This window comes from Alligator mississippiensis, chromosome 3 (genome assembly GCF_030867095.1).
Source record: "Alligator mississippiensis isolate rAllMis1 chromosome 3, rAllMis1, whole genome shotgun sequence".
In the NCBI taxonomy this organism is placed as follows: domain Eukaryota; kingdom Metazoa; phylum Chordata; order Crocodylia; family Alligatoridae; genus Alligator; species Alligator mississippiensis.
In genome coordinates, this window is record NC_081826.1 from 200,205,754 (window position 1) to 200,230,692 (window position 24,939).

The 24,939-nt window shown below is 39.4% G+C and overlaps 1 long non-coding RNA gene across 1 annotated transcript; it reads left to right on the plus strand.

Moving 5' to 3' along the window:
* Nucleotides 1–4,112: 4,112 nt before the first annotated feature.
* LOC132249514 (uncharacterized) lies at nucleotides 4,113–24,536 on the plus strand. The gene is made up of 3 exons (XR_009460989.1): nucleotides 4,113–4,305; nucleotides 18,941–19,017; nucleotides 22,244–24,536. It is a non-coding gene; the product is annotated as an uncharacterized LOC132249514 (long non-coding RNA).
* Nucleotides 24,537–24,939: the final 403 nt, after the last annotated feature.

A 24,939-nucleotide genomic window follows, 5' to 3' on the forward strand; every position in this document is an offset into this window, starting at 1 on the left:
TACAGAATAAAGCTTTACTTCTCCTTACTCCAGCATGTGTTATTCTCTGTGAGGGTCCATATGTACATATAATGGGATTAGAGAGACAGAACCTGCAAACTCAGCAACAGTGAATGAGTTGAACCATTAAAATGTACATCCAGTGTGCCTTTTCCTGGTGAACAGACCAGCCAAATAAAGTAACACATAGGTTGTACTATTGCCCAGTCATATAGCTAAAACTGATGGAAAAAAAGTGGGCTTGTGCATTTTGGTTCTGCCTTAGAAACTGTGTGTGTGTGAAAAAGAACTGAAAGTAAGAACATAAAAGATGGGTTGTCTGCCTGTACCTACAGTCAGCCCAAAGTGGATCAATATAGTGAGCTGCAATTATCATTAGCTGGGCCCTAGAAATGCTTGCTATCAGAGACAGGCTCACATTAAGAAGAAATGTATGTTTCCCTTTAATAGGGATGGATTGTGAGGGTACTTTTATTATTTCACTATCTGTGATGACTCTCAGCTTAGGCAGAAGCTGTATGACTCAGGCTAATTGCATCCATATGTTCAATAAAAAATTATTACAAGGCGGCTAGCATGATTGACTCATGCCACACAAGGGCTGGCAGTTCCCCAAAATGTACAAAGACCTTAAGCTCTCTACTCAGCACAACTGCATCTTGCTAGTGTATTCTGCTGTGTTCCTCTACAGTGCAGCTCACCGCAGCTTGTTCTTTCATCTAGGGAGATACAAAGTACCCACTAGAGCTGTGCAAAGCTTCGGTCCCTGAGTTGATTCAGCCCGATTCAGTGGCTGAATCTCCAAATTCAAATCAAATCAGGAGACCCTTTAATCTCTCCCAATGAAATCCAAACCCTCCAAATCAATTTGGAGAGATTCGAAAGATTTGAATCTGTCCCAGTGTGCAAAGGGCTGAAAGACAACTGCTCGTGCAGCTGGCACAGCTTTCCTGGCACTGTACACATTGTGATGGGTCCCAATGTGTATGCACAGCTCCCCAATGCATTGGAGTGTAGTCACACAGCAGTGGTCTCCTGCAGACTGGGCTGACCGGGAGCAAAATTGCTCCTAGTCAACACCTACACATGCACTACTGCATATTACCTAATGCACTGTTTATCTATTACCTGTATGTGTTGGTATTAGCAAATGATACATTAGACTAATTTAATGCACAGTAAATCCAGTGCACATGTAGAAGGTGATGCTTTACTAAGCATCAGATTAGTGTAATGCACAGTAAAGTGTCTCATGTAGATGTACCTTCTGCATAGCAGAATCTCTGAGAGCATCTTTTTGTTAAAATGTTGCTTTATACTTTGTTAAAAATGTTTTATATCCCATGACAACAACTCCTGTTCCTGGTGCCCCTCTTCTGGGGTTATTAAATACATTGAAAAAGAATTAGCCCTGGAAAGTGGTGGTGGTCTCCTAAAAAGAAGGAGGTTAGCTTCAAAGAATAGGAACATCATATGGTCCATGGGATAGAAGGAGAAAATTGCATGTGAGCCTCAAAACCGCATCAGCTTACAGAATACATGAACTTCAAAATAAGGTGCAAGAATCCATCGCTTCTCCAAGACTTTCTATTTCAAATGTTGCTGTGGCTCTGTAAGCTATAGTTTGGCTGTGCCATACTATGAGTCTCTTCCTTAGTCTGGCTTTGGGTCTCTTTCTCTGTGCTGAAAATCCCTTCCTTGTTATGCTTTATTCCTGCTGTTGAGATTAAATAAACTTTGTTTCTGAAAAGGCTGTTTTATGTCATTGCATTTACGCATCAATCAGTCCCTGAAGGGAAGTCTGGCATTACATCAGAATCCAGATGTGTCTGTGGAGGAACCATAGCTGATCCACAGAGCGCTGGTGGGGGGCACACCACATGTAAGAAAACAGCCTCCAAAAAGGTAGAGGCTACAGGTTTCTCACCTGGTGTGGCTGACACACTGAGAAGCATCTGTGATGCAGCTGCCCCCTCACTGTAAGAATACCTGGGGGGCAAAAAAGCAGCACCTTCTACTGTATTTTTTAAAACAAAGATTGTAGCCCAAATGTCTCATTTTCTTTTTTCTTTTTCACAAAAATGTTGCACAGAAAATAACAACAACAACAATAATAACACTGCTCCATTTTCTATATATGACTATTTGGCGGAAGAGATGGAGAAGTCATATGAATGAATCATTGAATTCCAGCAAGCTGTCTGCAACTGAACATGACCTTAAAGGGTTAAAAAAACACCTCCTGAGTTCTGTAAAGTCAGCCTTTAATTTGTGGGCTAGCTGTTCCATCTATTATTCTTTGAAATGCTCCTATTTTTAATCCTCTACCATGTGATGTAGCATATTGTCCAGCAGCCACTTAGCAAGATTGTTGAACTCCTTTCATATGTGGTCTGTGCTGGATGATGCAGCTCACATTTCTTTAGAAGTAAAGGGGAAAAAAAAGTAACCTTGAAGTGATTCACAATGACCCAAGGTTCCTGTGTATACTATAAATACTAGAAAAAGGTAGCAAGGGCAGCTCTCATCATTGTATAAACCTGGAATAAAGTTCTTCCCAGTAGATTGCAGGAGGCTGAAAGGAACCAGAATGCATTAGGCTTGACATTACAAGGGCTGGGAGCATACTTCAAGTAGTCTAGGAACAGAATCTCTCAACTGGAGAGCTGCCTTTGTATTCCATTTCCTGCTCCCTGCTGTCATTTACTGTAGGTGTGGGATAGGAGAATAAAAACACTTATCAACTGTACTATGCATTGTTCCATGAAACTGTATTCGATTTATGTATATTATGTGTATGTTTACTATTCTTCTTCTTATTACACACTCATGCACACAGAGATAGAATACAGTTGTACAGACCAATGTGCCTTTATCCCACATCCTTAGTAAGGCTAGGAACAGAAGTTACACATAAACCAGTTTAAGTCATCAGAAGCTGGTTTAAACCTGTAACAGAACAGTTGTTTCTCAGTTTACTCTTTGCAGCTTAGATTAACTTGCAAAGACTGGATCAATTCAGACTTGGGCTTTTTGTCTGTCTATACTTAGCTGAACTGACATAAAGGAGAAAGAAATGGATGTGTGTGTGTGTGTATGCGTGCGTGCGTGCGTGCATGCACGCAAATCAAGTATTGCATTTTTACATGTAGGGAACTTGTATGTGATTTGTATTTTTGGTAATGGGATACATGCAGAAAATGTTTTGAGAGTTTATTACATTGAATTATCTTTATGATATATTTAAAAAATGAATTAGAAATAGAACCCATTGAAATGGGAACAATCAGTATGACACACAACTTTGATATTTTTTTTCCCATGAGGGTTAAAAATAACAAAAAATAATTTCCTGATTTTGATAGGTGAAAATTTTTACTTTTTGAAAAGGAAGGAAAGAAGAATTAACATTACATCTACATTAAATAAGAAAAAGAAGTGTTGAACAACAAAGAAACTTCTAAAAAATTAAACAATTTATCTATTGCCAGCAAAATCAGAACACTGAGCATTTTCAATTTTGGCAAAGAATAGATTTTTATTAAAAACAATGTTGATGGAAAAATCATTTGAAAAATGTTGACCAGCTCTAATGTGAGGAGACAGGAAAATGAAATTAATTTTATTACATAATATTTTTTGCCTCAACTCCTCCTCTATTTCTTTTCTTGTGCTCTCTTTCCCTACAGATCAAGAACACTGTGGGACTAATTTGAAATCCATTCACTTAAATAGGAGTCTTTCTGTTGATTTTAATAGGTTTTGGATGAAACTATACACTTCTTTCTTTGAATCAGCAGAGACTTTTATGTACTTGGGAAAAGTTTCATTAACCACACACCAGCAGTATTAGACCAAATCTGCTAATGGTAGTGCAAGCAGTAGTGAGGACTCCATGTGACTACAACATCTCCTGCTATTTCGAGAAACCCATCAGTCTCTCACACATCATCCACTAATCTTAGGTTGAGTTGTTGATTCCTTTTCCCCAAATTCAGAATGCCAGATTAATGCTGTCAAGGATACAGAGAATAGTAGGGTTGGAGTGTTGTTGCAACCATGATAGTCCAGGAAATAAATCTTATCCAGGTGCACAGGAGAGGAGAGGAGCAGGTGCTGTGGTCTAATTAGACTTAATTAAGACCATGTAGAACTGCAATGTGAAGAGTCAATGCACCCACCTGTCCATCTAGTTTGCAGCTGCAGTAAACCACTTCCCTTTCCAAAGCCTTGTTGAATTTTTGTAGTGTTTGATCCAGGAACACTTCAGCTCCCTGCATGATTGCATCTCTAGCAACTTTGCAGGTAGGTAACAGTATCATGCGCCCAGGGACAGCAGCGCGAACTAGTTAACCCTTTACAGCCATTTAGATAACAACAGCTTTCTGCTTTACAAATATTGTGCTTAAAGATCCCTGGTAGACATAAAGAGTTATGTACCTAGGAGCAAGAAGTCACCAGTGACAGAAAGTTGGGGAATTATGACTATTCACCACCCAAGAGAATATGGGACCAGTAACTTGCAGGTACTAGAATGGTCTGAAAGCTAGCTAAAATTGAAACTTCACTGTCTGACTGTCCACACAAGAGGCTTGTGTCTGTTTCTGCTCATCCTCCTACTTCTACAGTTGTCCTTAATTTCAAAAGGAGTGTGACAGAACTAGTTCTCCATGACTTTCCACTTTATATAAGTATTTGCATGGATTTAAACGTAATACCACTTGTTGGTGGCTTTCATTGGCTTAGGTAAGTGACGTACTGAGTTTTTTGAGGGGTAGAAGGCAGGGTGCAAGGCAGCAGGTGTTGAAAGTTGGGTGAAAGCCTTGTGAATATAAATCTTGCTTAGTTTACCCTGTCTTTAGTGGTTCTTCATTTCTTGTGAACAATGCGAACACAGACAATTTACGGCTGGAGAGTTGTGATTTGGTACTTAACTTTGCTCAGCGAACATCTTTCAAGGTGCAGGGCAGTGGAAAATCAGGCCTAGTGTCTGTAAAACATTGAACAAGAAAGAGAAAATTTGCCATTGGAAGTAATTATTTTACAATCAAAGTTGCAATCATTTATTTATCCCACTGTGGCTATTCTATCCTGTTTCCACCTGAGAAACAAGCATTATGTTTGTTTGCTTGATTTCCTTCTCCTTTGATTGCTGTGTAAAGAATTTGGTAAATTAAGCTTTGGTCTTTTGAATTCATAACAGAATAAAAATACTAAACACAAGTATCATAATGATGGATGTTTTACGTAAATCGGTACATAAAAACAAATAGGGAAATCAATGTTTTTGTTATCAGTTTCCATTTGCATAATTTTTCTAGTTCATAACCAAAGTAAAAGCACATCAGTCTGAAAGTGCTTTAAGTCTCTAAATAATTGAAAACACTGAATACTGCAATGATTGCTTGTGATAAGTGATGTTAACAACATTATTGTTAATTATGAATTAAGTGGGCTTTGCAATGTCTTTTAGACAATTAAAATGCTAGGTGTTGTTTTTTTATGGATTGGAAGGTTGATGGGTCAGATATTTTTCCCTTTTAAACAGAGGCTTCAGTTACTATTGCAGATTCCCAAGAAAGTCTACAGAAGTTGTTTGGCTCTGAGATATCATTAACGTACCTGTAATGCACAGGGCCACATCTGGTGCAAGCTCAGGAAAGCAGATTCCTTTATAATACTCCTATATCTTGTTCCCTTCCTAAGGATGAGCCAGCAGTACTTTAATGTGGAACTCTGGTTAAAACATTCCCATGTAGCCCCAGGAGGGTGAGGATGAGTGAAGTGATCCTAGAAAAGAGGGAAAGGGTTGTGGAAGGTTTTCAGTCATTTTCTTCAGTGGTCTTAGGAAGCCTTAGTCATCTTTGGGAAGGATGTTGCATTTAGAGGGTCAGGGAAATTGCCCGTTCTTGTCTTCAGTTTTCCAACACTCTCAAGTGTCCATTCCGAGGCTTCACAATCTCTGGGGTGCTCATGGGTTGTCTGCACCTCCCTCTCTCCTTGCCATTGCATTTTGATTGCCCTGCTTTCACTTCACCACAGTGGGTTCTTCCAAAGGCCTCTATTCGGGCCAAGGGTTTGCCCTCAAAGATTATAAGCTTTTCTCTGATTTGTGCACACTGAACAGCATGCTCTGTCTGCTTTCACATCCTCTCTCTGTTAAGGGCTGTAATGGATGTCACTTTCAGGCAATGTTTTGTGTAGATTTTTGATACCGTAAGTCATATTGTTCTATTATTTTCATCATGTCTCTGTGGGTATTTTTTCCTACTGGCAAGTTACTGTACCAGACTGAATCTTGGTTTCTTGCATGCTGTAAGACTTTTACATAAATTTCAGTTGGCTGGATGGAGTTTAAAAACATGGTTCTCAAAGGGAACAAACTAGATTGCTGGGAATTTGTTAACAACAAAGTGTATGTGTGTTGGCAGGGGAGTTGGGTCAGGAAACTGTAATATTTTATACAAGTTTGTTTGTTTGGTTAGTTTTGGGGGGGTTTTTTGCTTGTTTTTGTTTTGTTTAAAAGCTTTTCTGATACATGTGTGACTGCTACTTACTATCATCACACTAGTCTTTTCCCCTGTGACTTTTGGTAGTTTGAAGTTCTTTGGAACAACATATTAAAGTCAATTTGTGTCTATTAGAATTTGAAATTTATCTTTGCTATAGTCTCTGTGGCTTTCTTGGTCTCTGTTGAAGAGATGTAGCACTGTATCTAAAGTTTGGCATAGGCTTTTGTGTTTTACGTGCTTTAATGGGGTTCTAGAAAGAGTGGAATAGTTTTTACTTTTTTCTGTGTGAGAAGAAATATATTATTAAAAATGTATACATAAGGAGCATATACAGTCCAAGTGCATGGGGAGAGGCAACGAAATGGACAAATCGTGTGGATAGTCTACTGATGAAGCAGTCTTTTAAGTATAATAACCAACAGTCATACCATGCCTTTGGCCTAATGATTGCCATATATTCTATAGGCATCATTGCCAAGACGGGTTTTAAGTAGGGGTTTGAAGGACAATAATTGTAGTTGCTTTGCAACTTGCTATGGAAAATTTCTCCCATTCATTTCTAGCTCTATGAGAGGAAATTAAAAGGTTCCTAATGGAAAACTGGGTTAATGAATGATGAATGCTGGCATATCTGGGAGAGTGAAGTTTCATGTATGAAGATAGTCTGCTGTATGTATTTTATATAGGCTGCATATGTAAGTGGACTTTTATATGAGACGATTTATGGTACATGCCTTATGCAGCATTGGTGTAATAAGTTACATATATTTTTGTTCCACATATGTTTAGCAGAAACATTTATGATGGCTCCAATATGCAAGCTGTTCAGAGTGTTTTTCCTAAGAGGAACATTTGGAAAAAGTTTGACATTTTTATTACTTGCTTTGTTGTTTGACTCTCTTAATTCATTATAAAGTAGACCAGAAGTCTCCTTGTTTCCCTAGGTGGGAGGTGGGTCTTAGCTGTTGTTCCTCTTAACACATTATTTGATCTCTTGCCTGATTTTTTTTGTGTACCGTTTGTGTCAATGTAAATTAGTTTAGAAGCAATGGTATGTTTTTGTTTGTAAGATCATGTGCATACTGATTCTGGTGCTGGAAAAAGTATAGGAAAACCTATCGGTCCAAAACAAAGTAAGCGATGATGTTGATGATGGGAGTGTGTTTAAAATGTTCATTGTTATGAGTTTGGGTTTACTGGTTTTCTCAAACAAATAGCAGTAAAAACACTATAACAGCCCCAGGATTGCATATATTGTTTAGGTGTAGACATGCAAAAAGCCCAAGGCGGAATTTATCTATGTTACATGGTTTGCTGTAAGCAAAGTAGTTTAGATCAGTGGCAAACATCACACACGTTCACCCTTTAGTGGGGAGGGTGTAAATCTTAGATCGGTTTAAAAATGGCAGAATTTGTTCTATGTGCACCAAACTTCTGTTCTGTTATAGATATAGACTGGTTACCAATCACTTATATTGGCAAAAGTGTAATGTCTATACCTGACCATAATTATGTTATGATGTCTGCTTTTTTTTGGTTTTGTGACAGTGGGTGCTTCTACACATGCATATGCTGTGCGGTGCATTTACTGTAAAGTAAATTACTCTAGAGTAAACCCAACTTGGGCAGGCATCTACATGTATGGGGATTTGGGAGCAGATGTGCTGCTCTTGGCAGCAGTATTCTCCTGCCCCCTTTGGCCTTGCACTGGTTCCCTGCAGCAGCCCAGGGGAGCTCTAGGCTCCTGGTCAGGGCTGGAAGACTGCTGCCTGCCCACAGGAGCTGCCTGCTGCTGGGGTTGGCTCCAGTGACAGAGCCTGGACTTGGACAATGTTCCCTTGCTCCAGCAGCAGGGAGCTCCTAACCCCAGGTCCCCAGTAGGGGGGGAGGGGTCTTGGAAAGAACTTCAGGGGAGGGGCAGGTCCAACCCCATGCCCTGATCTGCTGGTGGGGCAGCTAGCAGTGAGCACCCAGGATTTCCCACCCAGCTGATAGCTGCCCCACTGGCAGATTGGGGCAGGGGGCTGGGACCTGCCCCTCCTTCTCAACTTTTTCCAAGCCCCCTGCCTCAATCACCAAAATTGGGGAACAGGGCTGGGAGAAATCTGCAGGGCTGGGTCAGGCCCTGACTGGGACAGGTCCCAGCTAGCCCCGGGGTATGCAGGGAAGTCTGCACATATAGCCTGGAGCTGGTTGGGGACTGCCTGAAATGGGACAGTCCCTAGCTACCACCAGGCTGCAAATGCAGACTTTCCCATGTAGCCCAGGGCTGGCTGGGAACTGTTCTGGTTAGGGGCAGTTGGTCAGGGCACCCGCCAGCTCCAGAATGGGAGGGGACCTTTCCCCATGCAGAGAGCTCCCAGCCCTTGTTCTGTGGTTGTGATCATGGAGCTGGGGCTCAGAGAAAGTTCCCAACCCACTCTTGGTGATGGAAAAGCAGGAACTGGGAGCTCCCTGCTGCTGGGGCAGGAGGACATTATCCCTGCCCAGCATCTGGTGGTGGAGCTTGCCCCAGCAGCAGGGAGCAATCTCTCGCCCCCTCCTGTCTGGTTGACTGGGATCAAATTTGGTCCTTGTTGGCTGTCTACATGTGCCATACTGCACAGTAATTACTTAGCAGTTTAATTTGCTTCTTGCGTTTTCAGGTAGCAAACTGTCGAATACAGCAAATTACTGCAGAATAAGGATCAGCATGTGTAGTCACTGATGCTTACTACACAGTAATTTTATTTGTTCAACTGTGCAGTAAAGCATCACGTGTAGATACACCCCATGTCACTGCTTTTCTCCTATATGTTTCTATGGAATTAACAAAGTCACTGAATACGGTACAGCCTAGTGACTGCCACATGTGCAATATAATATTTATACATAATCTGAAATGTAGAATGGCATTTGTGGGATGGTTATGGTCAAATGGTAACATATGTAGATATTATGTAAAGGGGAAAGTTTTTTTCTTTTTCTCTAAACAATAACTGACAAACATATGAAACTGTTTAACTATGCTCTTACAAGATTTAAGTTTATGCCAATAGTTTTCTATTCCAAAGGCAGAAGCTTAAAAGTTGTAAAGACCTAATCAGGTGGATTCAGCTGGTTATCATTTGCTCTGTGGAAAAATGTAAGTTTTCTGGGCCCTTTGGGATTTGCATCCAGATTATTCCCTGTGTTTGCTTATTCTCCTTTTTCTTCCTTGCTCTGTGTGTATCTATTTGAGCCTCGTCTCCCAGATGCCCTGTCTCAATGAAATAAACACGATACCTTTTCTTTTATCCTGTGTCTTTTGCTGAAAATAGAAATCAGTGAAAACAAGTCGGATGAGTACAAGAAACCGACATAATGCAGCGAGACTCTCTAATGCACACCCAAGCTTCTGCAGCTTGATGGCTAGTAAATGGCTAATAAAGGTTCCTAGCATAGATGTGGTCATACTGTCAAAACTACATTTTTGCCATTTTGCCAAAACTACATAATTTTGCTTTGATGGGCAAACTGAAACAAGCCATACTGACATCAATTCAATTTTGCAATTTATAAACTGAATTATTTTTCTTTTAGAATCTCTCTAATATGCGAGAAACTGATAGCAACAATAAGGTTTCTTTTATTCTTCTCGGGCTCAGTCCCATAAACCCTTTCCCCCAAAAGTACTGGTACCTTGGCTTGCCAGGATAGATCCTACTGACTGAAGAAAGTTATCATAGCAGCCTTCCTCATGAATCTGTGAGAAGTGATATTGGATATATTTCTTAAAGTTATGGAAGAAGGGGTGAAAAATAAATTAGTAACCTTTGCAAATGGCAAACAGTTACATCATTGGTTCATGCTTGAGGATTGTGAGAAGTTTCATAGGCACATAAAACATTAGGAGAATGGGAGTAAAAGGGTAGATAAAGTTATTGTTGAAAAGTGCAAGGTATAACATGTATTGGAAGTAATCATTTGAACTGCTTGTGTAAACTAGTGGATGCCAAATTACCCATAGCATGATTTTAGCATTATTTTAACTCTAAGTGGCCAAGTACAGACAGTAAAAAAGATTGAACTGATAACCAAGTGAATAAGCATTCACTTTTGATTCTGGAAATGCATCCACATGCCTACAGTGGCCCAGACCAGAAGCACTAGAGCACTCCTCCCTGTTCAACTGAAGCAGGCAGCATGGGCCAAGGCTAACCTGCCCACCCTGCAAGGAGTGAGGGGCGTGGGGGTTGTGGAAGAGGTGCAAAGCATCCTAGGATGCTGGGTGAGTTAACTTGAATCTGGAGGGAATCTCTAACAGAAGTTCAATAAACCAATTTAACCTAAATCAGTTAAGTCTGGTATTACGTCCATCCAAGTTTATCTTAAATTGGTTTAATCCATTTTGAAAGCAGCTTATGTGCACTGAACAATTGGTGTGTTACAGACTTGAACTGGTTTCCAATCACTTATATCAGTTTATATGTATTTTCTATCCCTAGCCATTATAGACAACTCAGGAAGGAAACATGTTTTCCTCATGCAATGATGATTAAAGAGAATTAACAGAATAGAAAACTATACTGTAATAAAAACTTACAATAAATTATAATGATGACACAAGATCAATCAATGGTACACCTTTGCCTGTAACACTGTGGTCAGGGACTGAAATTGCACATAAACCAGTATAACTGATCAGAAACGAGTTCAAATCTGTAACGTAACAGAAGTTTAGTGCACATAAACTGCTTTCACAATGGCCGAAACCCAGTTAAAATAAACCTGGATGGATGCAGTGTCTGACTTTAACTGATTAGATTAAATTGGTTTGTTGAACTTCTTTCCCAGATCCCATCCTGATTCAAGTTAACTCATAGTTGTCCAACATCCCAGGATGCTTTGTTCCTCCCCCACAAACCTCCCTTTGCATGGTGGATGGGCTAATCTTGTCCCAAGCTCTCTGCTGTAGCCTAGTAGGGGGGCATGCTCGAGCACCCCTCAGCTTCTGGCCTGGATCACTGCAGTTTTAGATTAATGTTAATAATATCTACACTTACAGTTGCTAAGATTAGTAATCAGTTCTGACTCCATCATATCTATTTAATGCATGCTGATTAATTTCTCAGTAAGAAGAAAAACTTGAGTCATGTCTTAAGAGATTTTATATATATATTTTAGGCTTTAGAGGGAAAACAGTTATCTGTCCTTTGTAAACGCATCATATTTTCAAAAAATACGTATAACACAGATGCAGACTTGTGATTGTATTCAACTTGATAAGTCCTGTGGTTTATGAATCGCCTATGAACTGAGGAAATAGCAGTTTCAAGATATAGAAAGTGTTAAAATGACATGTTATTTCAATACTTTTTTGGTTATGAAGCTCTTATTTCCACAGTTTCTAGGTCAGTGGCTTCTCTTGTGCTGAATCATTCCTAGGGGTAATGTATCCCTCAAAGCACTCTTTTGCCACATTTTTAAAAATAATACAATAAACCACGAGCATTTTTAAATAGTATCAATATCTAGTCATAATAGATCAACATACTTGACACCTTGAATATTGGCAAAAGTATTTTTGAAATTATTTATTTCAATTTTTAAATCAAATTTGCTGTAAACTTGGTCATGTACATAATTATGGTAATCTCCCTCTGAGGTTTTGAGTGTGCTGTTTTTTGGCACCAATCAACTCCTAACAAATATCAGAGCATACTGCATAGTGTGCTTGGTGAAAACTTGGTCTCCTGCTCTCCATTCAGATTACGATAGGGAATAAGTGTCTCAGTGATACGTGCTTTCCTAAAAAAACTGAAGGAAATGAATTGCTCAGTTACTACAAACTTTCCAGGCCAACAGTTGCTAAACCACACTGAACTGAATTCTGAAACAATGCAAGTTGCATTCAGTGATTCTTGATTCTGTCTCTAAACAACCAATAATCTGTGATAATATAATTCTGAATTCTCCCAGTCCTCATCAACCTCTCTCTCAGTTGCCTTCAGTAAGACACACTATCAACTGAAAATGAATGGCATTAACCATTATATATAGAAGACTGTAGACATAGTAGTAGAAAGACCTGTTGTTAGGTCATAGGTAATGACCTATGCAGCCCTAAAGCATGCTTGCAATAAACACGAGAGAATGGGCAGCTTAAATTCCACAGCAGTAAGTGTTTAGTACTGCACATAGAGTCCTCTTGAAAGACCCATAGCAGGGAGGGTCAGTATATTGTGTGACATTAGTTTGCACCTACGTGCATCCATTTATTAGAAGGGAGGGCAGACATCTAACATTATGCCCTTAATGTCTGCCTGATGAAAGTAATGGAGAGGGCAGTTGTAGAATTAATTTTATAGAATGCAGAAGCAGCTAATGCTTTTGAACAAGTGGACCTACTTTACCTCTATGTGAATATTGATGATTTTATGATTTTTTTTTTTTTCTCCAGTTATACCTTTTTTTTTGTTGTTGTTTCCAGGTACCACAGCTTTTCTTTCTCCATGCTTCCTCAGAATTAATCTCGGATGTGCATTCAGAAATCTTACTAATAAGAATCACAGTGAAGTTTCTAAGGATAGTTTTTTTACACTGGGGGAAAAGTATGCTTTTTGACTTGATGATGTAGATGTACTGAAGAGCATAAATGTACAACGGCATAAACCAAGCTATTGTATTATGTTAGGATTCTCATGTGGTAACTCATACGATATAGTCTGTTAAATATGGACCACCAGCAATAGCAAATGCATCTAAGCTATCTTTCATGATGGACCTTCTACCTTTTACCAAGTAAACTGGGCATGGGTCAGGTCAGTATTAGGTGGTTCAGCACATGTCAAGTCTTTTTAGTAGGTTCCAAGTTCATTTCCAGAGGTCTCCATTGACACCATGTTGGATGCATATAAAGCCATCCAGTCTCTCACATCATTCTGTAGAACTGCAGAGTCATCAGTAGTGTTATAGTGTTTGAGGAGGCATTCAAGCGCTTATAAGGTTGACAATGATATTCATCTGATCAATATTTGCTGTCTAGGCTTGTGAAAGGGTGGGCTGTTTTGCATTTGCAGCTGTCACAATGTGTGATGGGCTGTAAAGGAAGTGTGACCTCAGACTTGTGTGCAATGGTTAAGCATGTTCTCCACATTCTTTGGCTTGCTTATGAAATCATGGACAATCTCATTAAATTCACGTGTAAAGGTGAGTTCGTGACACTTCAGAAGATTACAGGTTTGAATCCATTTGGAAGCACATCCAGAACTGTATGCATTTTAAGGTATTTTAAGCCACTACTTTTGTCTATACTTCCTTTATTTTCTTCTTATCTCTTTACTTCTGCCAAAAGAAGAGACCTCTTCCCATGTAAACCAGTTATCTTTAAATATGCCATCACTGGGACCAGCAAGCTGATTTCTGTTTGTCTAGATTCTGAGCTATCCTAGAAGATAAACTCTACCCTCTTCTCCAGTAATTGTAGGCAGGAGACAATTGTCAGTCCTTCCTAGAAAATCTGAGCTTACCAACTGGTTCAAAACAAGAGAGAGCCTAAGCATTTTTTGTCTGCGCTGTGCCTGGAGTCTTTAAGATAGGGAGGTAGGTTGCAAACAGATCTGAAGAGGCTTTTAGAGCTTGAATGTTTTGGGGTGAAGGTATGTCATGAAATAATGGGTCAGTTAATCATTGTGGGTAAAAGAAAGGATCCAGAAACCTCTCATGTAGGTACAAATCCCAAAGTAAATTAAAAAAATTCAAAATTTGATAAGCAAAAGAGATGGTGGGGGGCAGGTAAGCATCTTGGCAATCTTATCACAGAGCTCCTATAATGTATCCACTATCAGTGAAGCGATAGTCTTCAAAGCCACACTTGACAGAACATCACTCACTGATGGTATCTGGTCCATATGTGAGAAACCCTAGCACTTCTTACCAAGATATGTGCAAAGAAAAAAGCACCTATTTCATCACTGGCCTGCTGACTAAAACATTAGTTGGATTTCTTTTGCCCCTGCCAGTGACAACCCTTCATTGCTTGCTTCTTAGATAGTTTGCATAACTTGAGGATTCCTTCCTGGGTGGAAAAGGAGTTGATCCTGGGAATATTCTCAGAAGGAACTGCCTAGTTCTATTAGGGCTGTGAGAAGTTTTGGGTGGTGATTTGATTTGGAGGAGATTTGGCCCCATTTTCAGTGGCTGAATCTCCAAATCTGAATCGAATCAGGGGACCAATTAAAATTCCGAATCGATTTGAAGCTCTCTGAATCTTCAGAAAAGATTTGGAGAGCTTTGATTCAGACGGTCCCTGGTAGCTGCAGCAGGAAAGTGCAGCTGGATTAGGAGTTGGTAAGTAGGGGTGGGGGAGGAGACCAGGCCCTGGCCCCCTCCCCATGGCTGCCCTGCCTGCCCCAGCTCCCAGTGCTTTAAAAAAATCCCAGACTCATGGGGTACTGCTGGGCAGGGGCAATCCCTGTTGCCCCCCACTTCCCCATGCTGCATGGGTGGCCCTGCCAAGAGCCCCTGATCCCCCCCCCTTTGTTCCCCCAGCCCTCCCCATGGCTGCCCCACCCACCCCAGCTCCAGCCCTTTAAGAACCCCCCTCCTGCAGCGGCCTTGGGGCTTTGTGGGACTCATGATGGAGCCCCCCAAGTGGCATGAGGAAGCGGGGGGCAGCGAGAATCGCCGGCCGCCTGGCAGGACCGGTGAGTTGGGGCTTTCTTCTTCAAAGTGCCGGTTCGAGCAGAGCAGCCATTGCCAGGGCTGGGAGAGCAGGCGGGGGATGGGCCTGGGTGATTCAGCAGCAGCCAAATCTCTGAATCAGATTTGGCTAAATTGATTCAGGACAATGATTGATTCAGGACAGTGAATACTAGCCGCTTCACACAGGCCCAATTTCTATAGAAGATGATACGCAGTATAAAGCTGCTTTGTTGCTTCTATAGATTGAGGGGAAACAAGTCTTTTTACAAATGAAACTTCCTTTTGGTTACCACAAAATTGTATCTAAGAATTTTACATAAAATGAACATGCTGCTGAAGTGATCCAGTGATACCACTTTGCAAATATCTTGCTAATCATACTCTTTTCCTACAAACTTTTTTCCTACATTTTTTTAGCTCCTATGAATCTAAGTACATTGTCAGTCTTTCCTAGCTGATAGACTCGAGAGAAGGTACAATCAGCTATGCAGGTCTTTCCCCAGTGCTTGGCTCCAAATGGGCTCTTATCTTGGTCCTGCCTACCTGGGTGACCTCCTTTCATTTGCATCTATGTTTCACCAGCAGCAGATTATGTTGCTGTTGCTAAATTTTGGATTTAGTGGTACACAATCTCAATTGGAGTGTTTATTTTCTCTGCCAGCTGTACAAGAGCAGACATATGAGCGTAATGTGCTTTCTATATATGGCCACTTGGCTCAGGAGAGGCATATACAGGTTACTTGCCATTCTTTTATAATGCATGTTGCTTTCTCTTTACTCACAATCATTTGGGGGATGGTGGCAGAGTAGTGGTGGTATCTTACTATGGTACTGATGGCATAGTTCAAGTCCTGGTCTAGACTCATGCCAAAGACTGCTCCCAGTTTATCCAACTGTAAATAGGAATCTCATTTAGCTTGGAGAGTCAAAGGTGGCCAGATGTAATACTGGCCATATCGTTCCTTTGTGTGTTGTTGGCTAGGTAAGCCTTAACTAGTTTAGCCCAATAAGCTATTAAGGTAGGACAGACCTTCCTAAATGTTTGAAGTTTTGATTTCCTAGTAGAGCTTTGTTTTGTTCCTAAATTAGGAATTGTAACTGTAGTAATTGTATCGATTTCTGTGCAAGTGTGTGTAATGATTTTTTTAGGCAGGTATGTTTCATTTAGTTGGGATGAAAGACAAAGTCCACCGTGTCCTCCTATGTAGGTTTCCCTCACTTTATGTGGGTTCTGTATGTGTGAATTCACTCTTATGCGTTGACCCTTTTATACCAAAAATTTGTTATATGTGAGGTAAATTAATTCTTATGCAATAGCCTGCAGTCAGCTGCTTTGTGCAGTGCATTGTGGGACTGAGGCGCACCAAAATATAGTTTCCTGTGTGGATCTGTGCTCCTTGGTCATTGTCTGTGACACATGTTTCTGTAGTTGCCATTCCCATTATGATAGTGCCCTGTGCTTGTGTGTACTGTCTGCTGTTGGTGAATACCAAAATTGTCTTATAAAAGTGGTAGAAATGGGTCTGGAGGTCAGTACAGTCAAGGTTTTGGAACGTATCCCTATTTGTTACATTATAAAGTGGATTCCTTTTATGCAAATTCGAGTTATGCGCCGTTTTCCAGGAATGCACGTACAGCATAAAGCAAGGGAAACCTGTAATCTGTGAATGAGCATACAAATTCTTGGCAGCCCTCTGTTTCTATCTAACCGGTTATGTATTTTAATCTAGATAGCTATTTATCTATCAAAGGCACTTATAAGATGTCTCTTAGCAGCACTTTAGTGTTTAAGTGCTATACCCTGTGTTGTTCCCTGATGGCAGTTATATTTTGAAGCTCTGTTTCCAGGAACCTCAGACTATTCTCTCTGCTAGAGCAACCTCAGTGATCTCGTCCTATATCCCCTTGTTTCCCTTTCTCAATTATGCAGTGCTATAGCTCTTGTTTACACTTGAGCAGTTTATCATGCTAAGTCACCTCCTGTTACATCTCTATCACTAAAAACATGATTCACTTTCTCATATAGATGTGGTTCACTTTATTAACAGGAATGCTAAATAAATTCCCAAAGTTGTTATGATTTGGGGGCTTTAAAGAACAACTCTGTCTTGATCATTCTTGCCTTTGCTATTTTGAGTGGCAATGTGAATGAGGGAGCTGGAACTCATGGTTAAAACTAACCCTGGTACTCCTGACCTCCAAGTGTCGAGTGTATGTATCAGTTCCGTTGCACAATTGCTTCTGATGACAAACCATCTATAATCTCACATGGGTATTGAAAGGATAAATACATAGAAAAGAGAGAAAAAGAAATGATTGAAGAAATGTTTTACCATATCTGTGGATTCTTCTCCAGGTTTTAAGATGCCTTTTTAATAAGCCTAACGTAATTTTAGTTGATATAATACTAAATATAATCGGAGTAAACATTCAAGAAATAGATAAAATGTATATTTAAATAGTTAAAATAATTCCCTAAGATTTCCAGCCACCTTCTCCAAGGATTATCTTTAATCAAGAATAGAATTTGGCTTTGCCTGATGATAACTTTATTAGATGAATTATTTTCTTTTTTCATTAAGGGGGTAGATCTTTCTACCATTTCCTGAAATATATCCCCAATCTGGTCATGAAATTTTCATTGCATCTATTCCACACCAGATAACAACATTTTTAAGGTGTCAGTTTTGAACCCAAAGGGCCTCTTTAAGGGAAATGCTCAGCATTTTATGGATAGCATGTATATTTTTTACTGTACTGTATATTCTCTTATCCCCTCCTCTTCCCAAGCTTTCACCTTTTGGATTCTTGGGGAAAGGGCAAGAGAAATACCTAAACCACTGGGCCCGATTCTCTTTTCTTCAAGGCTGGTGGTGAAAATGGGCCTTTCATATAAATAAAAGTCAGACTCAATGTCTGCTGAATTCTTACTGCTGCTCCTACAACTGCTGCAGTGCTTATGATTTCTCTTCCCTGCCCCCATCCTCAATGACTACTGTCTCTGCATTCTCTGATGCTAGTGCCCCTGCTCACTCTTAAAAGATGGGAAAATAGACCACATGCTGGGCCTTCAAATGTCAAGATGAAGATAATGAATCGCGGTATGTTCTCACACAATGGAAATTCTGTGGGAGAATAGCACCAGTTTTTTTTCTGGCTCTGAAGTTGTGAAACCTCCCCTGCCAAAAAAACAAAAGAATGAAATTTCCTTTCCAGTGTCAACAGTGTTTTCTGAAGATGAAGAAAATAAGTGAAAATAAGAAGATGACATGTATATGGCAGATATTTAAGGAAACTCTGTGCATCACACATTGGATGTAATGCCAGTATATTCTTTATCTTCTTTTTGAAAATGCCTCTTACATGGTGTTTTGTAAGCCTTGAAGCTTCAGGTTGTTTGCTGCATATTTGTGTGTCATATTGGTTAGAAGTACCTGTTTTAAAAAGCTACTTGAAATTAAATTAAAATATATAGAGTAAAATCCCTGTTATCCAGCATGAGTGGGGAATGGGGGGTTCTGGGTATCTAAACATGCCAGTTACATGAGGCCAGCAATTTTTGGCTGGACACAGGTGGCAGTGGCCGCATGCAGAGCGGCTACAGTGCAGGGTGGTGGGTGGAGGCAGCCGTGGCCACGTGCGAGCCCCCACCTCCCCACATCCAACCGAAATGCTAGTTATTAGAGTGTTTCAGTTACTCAAATGCCAGATAACAGGGATTTTACTGTAGTGTAATCAAAGTGTTTTTGTTTTCTTATAACCAGCTTTAATGCAAGATTTCCAAAGTGTTTTACAAGCACAATTCATTGAGACCTGCAACATCCCTGTGAGGCAGGATAAGGTAGATATTACGATACTTATTTTACAGAGGACAAACTTTCAAATCTTAGTCCCAAATTGTTCCAGCAAAGAATAGATGCATACTTTTTTGAGAGAGAATGCTTGCATTCGTTTGGACAGAAGGATGCTCACAAAATGATACCGGTGTATGTAATCACTTGGTGGTTGTATGCAAAGGTGTGTGTTTATGCTTGCACATAATTGTCTGAGTTTGAAAATGGGGACTTTAGCGGTTTGCTCAAAGTAAAGTAGCAAATTAGTAGAAGATCCAAGAATAGAGCCTTGGAAGCTTTATGCTTAGTATTTTATTCTCCTGTATTTAGCAGATCGTGTTGACTAACATGGATCAGTTCTTTCTGGTCTCCCACATTCTTTTCATGTATTCTATAGTCAGTGCCTCATGGTATTGGACAAGTATGTCAAAAGGTTCACCAGATGCCCAGGAAGATAGTTTCACCTTATATGACATAAGACCAAAACTGTTCAAATTACAGGAAAATCTAACAAAAAAGACCTGTAAAATGGGGTTTGAAAGAGCCTAGAAAATCAGTTAAAGTATGCATTGAAATGGTTTATTGTGAAGAAGAGCTTATGATGACTTCTTTTTTATACCACCAAAGTTTTCTGGCTTGACAAGTCAGAGCAATTTAACTTTTTGATTTAATCTTTAGATATTACTCCACTTCTGCTAAACATTGCATCTTCTATAATATGACAGTTTTTTTTTTATCAGAGAGAGAGATGGATTAGGGGGAAGAGGATTGTTTTCTTATTCTGCATCCACAGACTGTACAAGTAAAATGCAATCTACAGGGGTTATTTTAAAAAGTTTCTTTAGTTTTGAAATACTCTGTTGGTTATAGAGTGATTCTCTACACTTGATGTGGGGAACACTGCTGGGACTTGTAATAGCTCTCAAAATGAAAGAAACTTTTAAAGTGAGACTACTGCATACAACAAAATAGCAAATATTACTGCTGGGATCACAAATATATAAAGTGATCTTATATAAGTGATTCCTTATTCTTTAGTGGATGTATATTTTCATTTTGGTTAATTCTATAATGCACTTTAATTTTTCCATTGAATTTTTATAGCAGGGGTTTCAAATTCATCTGGCCATGCAGGCTGGATACGTGATGCAGGACTGGTCCACCAACTCAAGGACCCCTCCACTAACCCCTCCCCCCCACTTCCTGGATCCAGTGCATACAATGCCAACTTGGGCTGGTCTGGAACATAAGCCACATTTGGTGCCTTCTCCAGCCAGTCTGGGGCAGCTGCTGCTTGTGGCTTACATCCCAGAGCAGGCATGCAGCTAGTGTCTCATGCCCTGTGGGTGGAGCCGGTCCAGCATGTGCCATATAGATGATCTATGACACGCACGGGCAACACCGGGGGCCAAATGAGGGGGCTGTGATGGCCAGATGCAGCCAGTGACACCCGTGACTATAACCTTCAAGCTTCAAATATAGTCTTGTTTCCATTACATATTATTGTAGATTTTCTCTCATATATTCAAAATCATGGTATTGTACATATTACAGTTACCAAATAAATGAAGAAATAGAGCTCATCTAAAAAAAATTTTAAAAGGAAAATTAAAAAACAAACAAACCCCCAAACCATATTCTGTCATTTTTATTACATAACTTTTGAGGAGGCATAATGTTTTGTTTCATTTTCTTTATTCAGAAATTTTTCATGTTAAAAAGCTCATTTTCTGTTTCTCCCACCTTTTACTTTTCCCATTCTTCTTTTGTCCCAATTTATTATCTTCTTTTTTTCCATTTTTCTCAAAAATCCATAATGTTTTGAAATGCCAAATTTTTACATGCAACTTCTCATTTTACACAAAAGCCATTGAATCAAAATTAATTTCATTAGAAATATTTCACAGTTCTTTAATAAGATAATATATGGAGGTCTGGTCTTTTCAAAAGTGAGACTATTACATATATAGCAACCTTTAAACATTTTGTTTTATTGAAATTTCATTGAATATAACAGGTCTGAAAATTGAACATGCAAAACTGTGTTGAACATATAGCCATGGTGCTGATGGTTTAGGGAATTGTTGAAGATTGTAGTAACTTTAATTTAAATTGTAGGAACAAAGGAAGCTTCAGAAAAAGTCCACCACAGTAGATTATTTTGCTACACATTCCTGGACAAGTCAAACTCTCCTAACCAGCCTGAGACTGTGGGCATACCACACTTTGTGGCTTATTCTGTGATCCCAAAAGTTAGCTAATGGGGCAGTTACTTTGAGCAGATCTCTGAGTGGGTGGTTTGGTGCTCTTGGTTTGGCTGGCTGAGGCACAGGCAATTGATGAAGCAGCCAAATGAGCCAAAAGTGTGGTTTCTTCCTGCTCCCTCTACATGACACCTGAAGGTGCACAGGCCACTGTACAACTTGTAGTTTCTTAATAGTTTCTGTGCTGCTATTAGAAGCGTTAGCATTTCGCTTGGGGCATATTGGGTGAATTAAAGAGTCTCAGTGCATGGTTAAAAAGATTGCACAGAGAAGAGAAATTTGAGTTTACTAGGAACCAGGGAGTTTTTTAACGAAGGAAGAACCTATAATACACTGGATGGTCTATACCACAAACAAAAAGAAACAAGACTGCAGTAATGAATATTAAAAAGCTTTAAACTATAAACAGGGGAAAGCATGCAACAAAAAAGACAATTCAGCTAGGGATAACAGGCATATAAATGAAATTACTTTATGTATCCAATATCAAGGTTTGAGGCAGAAATTTTCTTGGCTGAGAAGGGAGGAAAAAAAAAAAAGTCATTTATTTTTGAAAGATCAGTTATATTGACCACTGTTACTTTCCTAAGTCAGGAGAAAAAAGGTCAGTGAAACTGCACACACAACATTTAAAACTACAGTTGTTTATAAACAAATGATGGGAAGAATGTGTTCTTGAAAGAGGTCATTCAAAGGCATGTTGTGGAAAAAGAGACCACCCTTGATTAAGCAATGAAGCATTTCCTCCTCTATGGAAAACTTGCCTAAAATAAGAGCAAGTTCATTTTTCTTGCATATTTGTCCATTCACATCTTCATGGTGGGTATGTTGAATACCAGAAGGAGGTATGACCAGCCTAACATACAGGGTTCCATGTGTAACAGTTATCTACGTGCGTAACTTTGTTCTACATCTCTCCTCTCTCTCTTGACATGTGAGGGGAGCTTCTGGGCTTGATTTTGTCCTGTAGATACATCTCCCAAGGTCCCGTTCTGTCAAGAGCCATGTGGAATCTGATGTGCAGCAGCTTCTCCATGATAAAGGAAAGAGGAGGGTACAGAAGGCACTTCAGGGACATCCTCAAGGCCAACTTAAAATACAACATAGATGTCAACTCGTGGGAGACTATCGGTCCAGGACCACCTCAAACAGAGAGAGAGTCTCCTGCAAGGATCTCAGTACTTTGAAACCTCACAACAATAACAGGAGATAGAAAAGCAGGAGTGGCAGAAACAGCATGTTGCGGACCAGATCAAGAATCCAGCACCACCCACCCTGTACAGAAACGCATGTCCGAGTTGCAGTAGATTTTTGTCAATCCCAGATGGGCCTCATCAGCCATCTTCAGATGCACAGATAAGACAATCATAGAAGACAATCATTCTTGACTGAAAGGGACTGCAGAAGAAGACTTATGGGAATCCCCTTCCCTGGGGATCTTCAAAAGACAACTGGATGCACACCTCACTGGGGTCATCTGTCTTCCCTGCCTTGAGCAGGGGGGCTGGACCTGATGATCTCTGAGGTCCCTTCTAGCCCCTAACTTCTATGAATCTATGAACTGTATGGATGCATTTCTCAAAATGACTGGGCTCCTCTTTATTCATGTATGCTGTTTTGCATATATAAGTTCTGCAGTTGGTGAGTAAGAGAAGTAGCCTCTTCTTTTTTTTTTTTTTTTTTTTTCAGTTTATGTAAAATTTCTTACTTATTTTGCATCATGTATGAAAATGTGGTGAAAAATTCTTTATTCTTCTTTGAGTCTTGCCAGTGTGCTGTGGAAAAGGGTGCCGTATTGACCTGACTATAACATAACTGGGTAGGCCATGCTGTGACCACAGTAATAAGAAAACACCATTAGGAAAAAAGAGGTTGGGGCATCTTTTAAAGTTTGAAGCAGATTACCCTGGTTCTAATGCTGTTGTTGTCTAGTTCAGTCATTTAGGTTTTAGGGCTTATTTAGATGGCCAAATATATTTTTTCTGTTTTGCAATAGAGTAAAAATTGTTCTTCAGAAACAGCATGCAAACAAAACTTTATCACATTAATGTTCACAAGTGGTCAAAGGGGTGGTAAAATGATGAATCCAAATTCAAGGTTTTAATTGGCTGTGAACTTGAATTTTGTTTTTCTAGCTGTTTGTCTGGCATTAATTATTCTGACCTGGAATATAGGTTCAGGTTTTGGATACTTTAAAATCTAAATTTAAATATAGACACAACAGAAATAGCAAATAGAACATAATGGAACCTATTACTTGAATGGGGAGGTTTGCATGATGAAACTAGAAGTGTTTAATCTGTGAAGGAGAAGAGATACTGAATGAGAGATGTGTGGATATAGAATGATGAATAACCATGTAGCAGGTCATATAGTCATTCTTATTTACCTGTGTTTGTAATACAAGGAGAAAGGTCACACAATCTGCATTTTGGATTACATCTATGTTTATGGGTAAAAGGTAGATTTTTGTGTGTGTTACGGATAATTGAAAGACAGTCCTCAAATTAAAAGCCTCTCAGGGTCGCATTTCCTTTCCTTGTTCTGCAGTTTTATATGCCCTTGCTTACCCAGAATAAGATGCTGAATCTCTTTTTATTTTCCACAGAGAAGTGTTATGCCTCCTCCTGAAGAATCTAACTTTGACCACTGTTAGAGACAAAAAATTATATAAAAGAAACAAAAAAACCACACACAACAAAACTGCAGTTAAAGGGCCATTCATCTTGTGAAGTGTAACACTTCCTGTGTTCTCTACTGCAGGAACTTCACATCTGTTTTTTTCCTGTACTCATGGACCACCTCGGTAGGGGAAAAAAAATGTTTTAGGGATCTAAATATAAAGGAATGCAATTTTAACATATTGTGTCATTAAGAAGTTTAGGAGCTTTTAGACATAATCTGAAGGTAGTGGAAAATTAGATGCAGTGTTGCATTAGACATGTTTCTAGTATTTTCTTCTTTTTGTAAAAGCTGTAATTTTCAGAGTTTAGAACCAATTTAATGTCCCTGGAGTTAGAGCTTTTTTGTATCCATTGTCCATTAGGTGAATTACTAAGCCAAGAATGGAATCCATTTATAATGTATAAAATACTGTAAAATGTCTTTAAAACAGTCTAGGCAGGGAAAAGAGCATCAGGAGTCCATTAAAATTGAAGACAGTGAGTTCTGAGGTGGTTCTTATAATCAGATAATGGGTTTTCTGTGCTTTGATAAGATGCATTAGATATTGGAAGATTTATTTAAAAGTTTGAATTCAATAAAAATGTATACAGAACTATTGCAAAATGCATTCTGTTTGACATTTCAGACAGCTTTCAAAACAGTGTTTTCTTAAAAAAGACTGCTGCTCTCAGTAACATTTATTATATTTTAATACATATTAATAAATAACACATGAAATAATAGTATCACTTTTTATAGACCTTTTGGAGATCTGTTGGCACTTTTCTCTAATTTTTTAATTTTATGAGATTATCGCTTGGCTATAAACATTGTGTTCTCAGCTTCAGTTTAATATGGGAGGTCATAGCCTATGAAATATTTTTGAACTATTAAGAGAAAAGTTGCCTAAGGTGAACTCCTAGTATAAAGAGCAGTTTATTTCATTCACGTCAATCTGCAACTGCAAAAAGGTTCAGGCTCTATAGGTTTTATTGTTTAGGT